General features: G+C 46.3%; 1 long non-coding RNA gene across 1 annotated transcript; it reads right to left on the bottom strand.

Annotated features, from left to right (window-relative positions):
- Positions 1 to 1,912: 1,912 nt before the first annotated feature.
- Positions 1,913 to 8,874, bottom strand: LOC139795312 (uncharacterized). The gene is made up of 3 exons (XR_011725448.1): positions 8,507 to 8,874; positions 6,086 to 6,199; positions 1,913 to 2,409 (listed from the first exon to the last, which is right to left on the bottom strand). It is a non-coding gene; the product is annotated as an uncharacterized lncRNA (long non-coding RNA).
- Between the last annotated feature and the right edge of the window lie 42 nt (positions 8,875 to 8,916).

The following is an 8,916-nucleotide window of genomic DNA, read 5'->3' as shown; positions in this document are numbered from 1 at the left end:
CTGCCTCAGATGTTCTCAGATTGGTGTCCATGTCCATGCTGGTAGAGATTCTCTGTCTTTCACATCAGAAAGGCACAAGAGAACTGTAAGGAGAGAGAAAGAACAAATTCAGCAGAATGGACCAAGCTCAATTTGCCAGAGAAAGGGTGGTGTATTTTCAGTTTTTCCTGAATATCTACCTTGGATACATTTGTCTCATGATTTAGGGAAATGCCTTGTATGGAAATAAATCAAACTCTGTTCCCAACTACCAAGAGCTACAAATGCTTTCATAATAGCACTGTACTGTTCTCCTGAAACAATGTGAAGAACACTTTGCCAACAGGAGGGATCGACACAAACCTGCAGAAAAATCAGGAGTGGAAATCAGACTTCCTGGCTGCTGTGTCCTAACTGTAACACTGAATGACTTTTCCTCAGCCAAACAGGTTCAGTAAATTAAGGTGAGTTTAATGACAACAGCTTGGGGCAGAAAGTAATGAAAAGAAGAATGCACCGTGGAGTCTGTGTGACTCTCTCAGTCCCCAGGCAAGTGTCTCCGTGGGCGTTTGGTGTTAGAAGGCTCTGTCCCTGAGTGTTGCTCAGTCCTTTGCAAATGAGCAGCTCTTCACTGATGTGTCCTCTTCCCTCAGGAACAGACTTTAGTGGAGCTGTTTGCAAAGAAAAAAAAAAAAATAAAAAGGAAAACAAATGAGTCAGTGGCAGTGGGAAAAAAACAACCCAGCAGGTTTTACAATAAAAGAAGCCATTTAGTTACTAAGTTGCAACATAATGCCTCTTAAAGAGGCCATTGCAGCTCATAGTCCTAAATAATTTTGTGCTGGTCAACCCTTCTAGAGATATTTTCCCTCTTTACATTAACTGATAGATTAATTACTTCAATGCTACCTCAGTTCAACTGGATTTGGATACAGCTACAGCTACTCCTGCTCTAATTGCCAGACCATGCCTGCTCTTTCATAGGAAAAATTCTCTGACTCTCCCTGGTCTAAAAGTGATATTACCTTTTAACCCTGGGGTTACAGGCTTTTTGCCTGAAAGATATTCTCAGCTAAGATATTTCCAGATATTTTTTTTTTTTTTTTAACTTGCCAAACCACAAGGTTTAGCTGAAATTACTAGGACCAGTGGATGTCTGTGGCCAGATGATAATCTGAAAGTATCTACAGATGATTCTATTTTTCTTGAGGTTTTAAACAGGGCATTGCCATGCCTAGGAAGGGACTATCTGCCAGGTTCTGCTGTTACCTGTGTGAGTGATAATGACACAGAGCTAGAAACAGAATGAGGAGTATGTGATATGAACTGGCAAGTACAACTGCTGCAATAACAGTATTTATACAGCAGTATCACTTAAAAGGGGTAATCAGAGTGTGCTCCACTAAGCAAGGTACTGTTCAAGCAGAAGCCCAGGCAGAGCGACACACACTCTCCACCTCAATTTAGAATTGGAGCCACAGTTTGCTTATTAGGAGTGTGATTTCCCTTTATTTCTTCCATAATCAAGAAAGACACCATTAAAAGGTGATTCAGACTTGCTGAACTCTAGTAGAGCACCTCACCTCTGCTCTCACTGTATAACAATGGTTTTCAACCTTCTTCAGCTTGAAGAAGTCTAAAAGTTTCTTTTTGAAGGCAGAGAGAAATGTCTGGCAAACTGAAGCATCCTGATGTAAGACCTTAACTGCTGTCACAGGTCCTTTCCAAAGTACAGCACTGGATGCATGAGGACAAAAACCACTGCTCTAGAAGCAGCCCAGGGTGACTACACTGCCAAGTTATGCATTTCAGGTCAATAGTTTATCTTAGCTGAATAAATGTGGGCCACCATTCTGCCTCAAGATGTCCACAATCCAAATAACAATAACAACCACCACCACCACAATAATAATAATAATAATAATAATAATAATAATAATAATAATAATAATAATAATAGCAGCATTTTTACTGGGTATACTTCAATACCTTACAGTGTCCAATATTTTCCATCTTGTTTTTCAAATTTTATTATCTCCCACAAATACAAGGTACATATTTGACTGTCCATCAGCACAGCAGTGTACACATTGGTAGGAACTGAGAGTTGACTCACAGACAAAAATAAATCCTATTGACAAGGGACTTCTTGCAACAGCTGGGGCTTCTGCATTTTGAAAGTCACCTATGGAGTGGGAATAACAACTGTGTGGGATATTACCTTCCCGTTAATTTTGACAATTACAGCTGAGATTATTCATTTTTTCCTCCGTAATTTCTACCAGAAATTCACCTCTTATCCACCACCCTTTTCCCCAGGGGATGCTCTGGACCAGATGAACAGGGGCAGGATCGTTTAGATTTCAGAGCCTCTCTCAGCGCAGCTGGGGAGCAAACCCGGGCGGCAGAGCCCTCTTGTGGAGAATCGATCTGTTCTGGCAGGGAGAGACATTTTTGTTCCTTTTTGTATTTGTTTCTTTGGTTGATTGTTTTGTTCCTTTTTTGTGTCTTTTGTAGCACAGGAGGAACAAGAAGGACTCCTGAGGAGTGCTGTGGCAGAAAAAAATCTAGACAAGACATCCTGCTCACACAAGCACCTGCTTCACCCAGCCTGGAGTATCAAGTCTTCTGACCACAAGAGATGAAACAAATATTCCTCTCAATTTTTCCTAATTTAATACTCCCAGTTAGGAGGGTTTTGAAAATGCTCTCGACGAGGGGTTTTGCAACTTCTTTTCGAAAATATAACTGTGTAGAGAAAATCACAAGTCCTCAGGTGTCGCTGATAATGAACTGGGAGCTTAGGCCCAGGTGTGCCCACTAATTAGGGCCTGCCCCAGCCGGAAATGGGCAGGGCTGAAGGGCAAGATAAAAGGCATGCTCCCAGAAGCAGAGTCAGTCAGAAGCAGAAGGACAGACAAGAGATGAAGATGCCTGAGATGCAGAGAGACACCTGGGAAGAGAGACGGCAAGAGAGCTCCTGAGAAGAGCCGTGTCCCCGAGAAAAGGGTTCGCCGCAACATCTGGTGGAGAATGCGGGCAACGAGAGCAAGCCGTGAACGCTGAGGTAAAAAAGGAAGCTCTACACGACCACGTTTGTGCGGGAAGCTCTACAAAGCCTGGCTTAAACGCGGAAGGCAGTATAAAGAGCTTCGAAATACGCAACCACGTCAGATGGAGCTACTACAGTGGTGCGAGACGCTCCATAAAGAGCTCCAAAAACGCAACCACGGAAAAAAGCTCCACAAGGCCAGGCTTAAATGCTGAAGGCGGCGTGTAGAAGCTCGGAGTAAAAGCCCAGCATGGCTAGACAACAGCCCGGAATGGCGAGCCAGGCAGGAGAAAAGAATGAGGCTCGAAAGGCGCAGCAAGTTGGCGCGCGGAACTCAAGCCTGAGGAATGCTGAAGCTGAAGCGGAGCTCTGAGTGCGCATCAAGTCAGTGCAGTCCTGAAATGGAGTCTCCCAGGGACACGCGATAGTGCGCTCCTGAAACGGAGCCCTAGGGACACGCGACGCGGTCCTGAAACGGAGCCCCCAGGGACACGCGATAGTGCGGTCCTGAAACACAAGAAGAACGAACCGGGGCCCGAAGGCAGGTGGTCTAGGGAGGATTTAGTCCCACCAGTGTGCTCTGTTTGTTTCCTGAAATGTCTGTATACTAATGCACGCAGCATGGGGAATAAGCAAGAAGAGTTAGAGGTCAGTGTACGGGCTAAGGGTTATGATCTGGTAGCAATAACAGAGACATGGTGGGATAGGTCACATGACTGGAATGTGGCCATGGATGGTTATGTGCTTTTTCGGAAAGATAGGGTGGGGAAGAGAGGTGGTGGAGTTGCTCTTTATGTGAGAGAGCAACTAGAATGTGTTGAGTTTTGTGCAGGGGCTGATGAGGGGCAAGTTGAAAGTCTGTGGGTAAGAATTAAGGGGCAGGCTGGTGTGGGCGATACAGTTGTGGGGGTCTACTACAGACCTCCTGATCAAGGCGAGGAGGTTGATGAGGCCTTCTACAGGCAGCTGAAAGCAGCCTCGCAACTTCAGTCCCTAGTCCTCATGGGAGATTTTAACTACCCTGATATCTGCTGGTTGACTCACACAGCCAGCTTTTCACAGTCTAGGAGGTTCCTCCAGTGCATTGATGATAACTTCTTAATGCAAATGGTGGACAAGCCGACTAGAAGAGGAGCGCTGCTGGATCTTGTACTAACCAACAAGGAGGGCCTTGTTGAAGCAGTGGTGGTCAATGGCAGCCTTGGCTGCAGTGATCATGAGATGGTAGAGTTCAGGATCCTGTGTGGAAGGAACAGAATACCCAGTAGGACCAGAACCCTGGACTTCCACAGGGCAAACTTTGGCCTCCTCAATCAACTGTTAAGAGAAATCCCATGGGACAAGGTGTTAGAAGATAAAGGGGCTCAAGATAGCTGGTCAATATTCAAGAACCACTATTTGCAAGCACAGGATCAGAGCATCCCTATGGTTAGGAAATCTAGTAAGGGAGCTAGGAGACCAGCATGGTTAAAAAAGGAACTGCTGGGAAAACTTAAGTGGAAAAGGAAAATCTACAGATCATGGAAGGGGGGGCTGGTCACTTGGGAGGAATATAGGACTGTTGTCAGAGGATGTAGGGAGGCAATTAGGAAAGCTAAGGCCTCCTTGGAACTTAACCTTGCAAGTCGGGTTAAGGATAATAGAAAGGGCTTTTTCAAATACATAGCTAGCAAAACCAACACTAGAGGCAATATTGGCCCACTAAAGAATGAGCTGGGAGCCCTGGTGACAGAGGATATAAAGAAGGCAGAGGTGCTGAACGCCTTCTTTGCCTCTGTCTTTACTCCTGCAGGGTTTCTGCATGAGCCCCAGATTCATTTAACCCCAGAAGTAGTCAAGATAAATGAGGAGTTTGATATAGTATATGAGGATTGGGTTAGGGATCAGCTGAGTAATCTGGACATCCATAAGTTGATGGGTCCAGATGGAATGCATCCAAGGGTGCTGAGGGAGCTGGCGGAGGTCATTGCTAGGCCACTCTCCATCATCTTCAATAAGTCATGGGTAACAGGAGAGGTGCCTGAGGACTGGAGGATAGCAAATGTCACTCCAGTCTACAAGAAGGGCAAGAAGGAGGACCCGGGTAACTATAGACCGGTCAGCCTCACCTCCATCCCTGGAAAGGTGATGGAACAACTTGTTCTTGTCACTATCTCCAGGCATATCAAGGACATGGGGGTCATCAAGAGCAGTCAGCATGGTTTTATCAAGGGTAAATCATGTTTGACTAACCTCATAGCCTTCTAAGAGGAAATTACTAGGTGGATAGATGATGGAAGAGCGGTAGATGTGGCTTATCTTGATTTCAGTAAAGCATTTGGCACCGTCTCTCACAGCATCCTTGTAGATAAGTTGATCAAGTATGGGTTTGGTGATCAGGTAGTGAGGTGGATCAGGAACTGGTTGAAAGGAAGGAGTCAGAGAGTTGTAGTCAATGGGGCAGAATCTGGTTGCAGGTGCGTGACTAGTGGAGTCCCTCAGGGGTCGGTACTGGGACCGGTGTTGTTCAATATCTTCATCAACGACTTGGATGAGGGTATAGAATGTACCCTCAGCAAGTTTGCTGATGACACTAAGCTGGGAGGAGTGGCTGACACACCAGAAGGCTGTGCTGCCATTCAGAGAGACTTAGACAGGCTGGAGAGTTGGGCAGGGAGAAACATGATGAAATTCAACAAGGGGAAGTGTAGAGTTTTGCATTTGGGGAAGAACAACACGATGTCCCAGTATAGGTTGGGGGCTGACCTGCTGGAGAGCAGTGAAGGTGAAAGAGACCTGGGGGTCCTGGTAGACAAGAGGATGACCATGAGCCAGCAATGTGCCCTTGTGGCCAAGAAGGCCAATGGCATCCTGGGCTGCATTAGAAAGGGTGTGGTTAGTAGGTCAAGAGAGGTTCTCCTCCCCCTCTATTCTGCATTGGTGAGGCCACACCTGGAGTATTGTGTCCAGTTCTGGGCCCCTCAGTTCAAGAGGGCCTTATCCTGGGCAAGGTCAAAATCAGCATGGGCAGCAGGTTGAGGGAGGGGATTCTGCTGTGCTCTCTTCAGACCCCACCTGCAGTGCTCTGTTCAGCTCTGGAATCTTCAGCACAGGAAAGACTTGTGAGCAGATCCAGAAGAAGTCCATGGAGATGATCACATCCTATGAGGACAGAAGGGGTTGTTCAACCTGGAGAAAGTTCCAGGGAGACTTTATTGCAGCCTTTCAGTATATAACGGGGCTACAAGAAAGACAGAGACAAGCTTTTTAGCAGGGCCTGTAGTGACAGGACAAGGAGTAATGGTTTTATAGAAGAAGAGGGGAGGTTCAGACCAAATACAAGGAGACATTTTTATGATGTGGGTGGTGAAACACTGGCCAGGTTGCCCAGAGAAGTGGTAGATGCCCCATCCCTGGAAAAATTCAAGGTCATGTTGGATGGGGCCCTGAGCAACCTGATCTAGTTGAAGATGTCTCTGCTCACTTCAGAGGGGCTGGTCTAGATGGCCTTTAAAGATGCCCTCCAACCCAAACCATTCTATGATTCTATGTATAAAGGCTACCAACACACCTGTATATACAGGAAAATCACTCTACCTGGAAGGTTTTTTTTTCACTTTCCAGATGGTAACATTTTTATGCATATAAACAAAATTTCCTGATGACTGGCTACATGCCAAAGTTAGCATGGGTTTCGTTGAATTTCAACCAGACAGAGAAGGTTACACTTGTCCTTGCCTTTTTCTAACACACATGCATGTTCCACTTCCCGTGGAATGAACTACTGGATTCAACAAACCATAACATTTTCCTCTCAGGCCTTGCAGGAGGGATTCACTGTATACTCACTTTGTTATAAGGGACTGCAAACTTTTGGCAGCATCCGAGAGCTCACCAGAGCAGTTGAAAATAATCCCTTCAGCACAAATGTGACAAATATTACTTTCATTGCTGGTTTACTTTTTAATTCACCTTCCTTCGCTGTCAGCCAACACCCTCAGAGCACGAGTAGTTGAGCAGCAAAAAAAAAAAGGAACAAATCCTCCTCTGACTCTCTAGGCCAACAGCTCCTGCACTGGCTCAAGGATTGGAGGGAGTTAAGAGCTCTGCATAGCAGCTGGCATGGTGTTGTTTGATTTGTAACTAAATGGTGTTAACAACACACAAGGTAGACATATGGTGTAGAATGAGTCTATGTCAGTCATTTGGATCAAATTCCTAGGGGGAGCTGGGGTCAGCTGTCCCAGCTGTGTCCCTTCCCAACCTCTGGCCAGCCTCCAGCCTCCTCCACAGGAGAGAAAAGAAACAATGAAGGTTTTGAAGTTGTGGAAACACTGTTCAGCCCAAATCCTGGTGCATTATAAAGGGCTGTTTTCATCACAGAAACCAAGCACAGCACCATACTGGCTGCTATGAAAAAAATTAACTCTGTGTGACACGGTATAACACCAGCCTGGCAATTAAACTGAATAACAGATAATCTCAATATTCTGTTGAATATCTGAATAATCTCATGTCACCACTGAGGCTGCAGGGCAGCCCTGGGGAAGTCCAGGCTGGAATCCTGGGGTCAGCAGCAGTTGGGAGCTGGAGGCAGGAACACACAGATTCAGGCTGGCATGGATCAGGAGCACAGGCAGAGGAATGGGTGGAATCCTCCCAGGATGCCAAAACAAACAGGGACAGGCGAAGAAGGAGAAGGAGGAAGGTGTTTGACCCTTGTGATCCCTCAAATTTATACTGACTATGATGTGTATGGGATGGAATACTCTGTTTGATCAGTTTTGGTCATCTATATTGTCCATTTATCCCTAAGGGAGGGTTGCAGGTGTGACCTTTTTACTCCTTTTCTCCTTCCAGAGAGCAAAATGTTCCTCAGAGTTGAGCAGTGTCCTTGGCTCTGCATACCAGTCTCTAGCTGCAACTATAAACATAGAGTGTTATCAGTCCTAGAATCAGACACTGACTGAGAAACTTGCTGTTTATTTCAGCAAGTGCAGCTACTTACAAGAGACTTAGCTGAAAGCAAAGGTACAAGACAGAAAACTACCCTTATCCTGGTCCAAAGCAGGACGCTATGCTAACCAGACCCAGTATAATAATTTACTTCACTGTAAGTGAAACCCTTTGGGTCTAACGACACCATGGTTTTTATTTTTAACTTTTTCCTATCAGTTAATAAGCTGAGTGGCCAAGAGCCTCTTGGAGAGCAGCAAGCAAGAGCAGCGGAAAGCAGTCTTTAAACCCTGAGAAATAATTCACTCAACAACCCTCTTCTTCCGTTATCAGCTTCAGTGAAGCAAGACATCGATTTCTGAGCTTGGATCCTTATCAAAACACTCTGAATCCCACTCCTGAAGCCACCTCTGAGGGACTGTCCCTACTATCTATGGAGACAACAGGATGGGGAAGCTGCTGCTGGCACCTCCTCAGCCTCCCCCACCATACAGGTCCCCAGGCCTTTATGTTGTAAACATACTGTTGTAAACAACAGACCTGTTGTAAACAACCCCTCAGACCCCCATCTCCCCTCCTCAGAGGTTGTGCTGAAGGAAACACGGGTTTCCATGGCCACCCCACCACAAGCATCTCCTGTACCGCTGCCTGACCAGGGAACACCTCAGGGGCACGGAGAAGTCCCAGCCCTCCACTGCCTGGTTGACGGGCTATGTGCTTAAAATGAGAATGGGTTTTGTAGAGCTTTCGAGAAAAAAAAAAACCAACATAAAACCTCCTTGCCCACGGTTGCGGTACACAGGTCCAGGTAGGGGGTGAAGAAAATTATTTTTAGACAATTTTAAAGCGCCTGCGCCAGCCCTGAGGCAACCAGTGAGAGCCCCACTTCGCGCGCATTTACCTCAGGGGAAGGGGGCGGGCACCACCCGCAGCCCGCCCTGCGGAGGCCA

The sequence above is a fragment of the Heliangelus exortis genome, chromosome 3 (genome assembly GCF_036169615.1).
Source record: "Heliangelus exortis chromosome 3, bHelExo1.hap1, whole genome shotgun sequence".
NCBI lineage: Eukaryota > Metazoa > Chordata > Aves > Apodiformes > Trochilidae > Heliangelus > Heliangelus exortis.
This window is presented reverse-complemented; position numbering and strand designations above follow the sequence as displayed.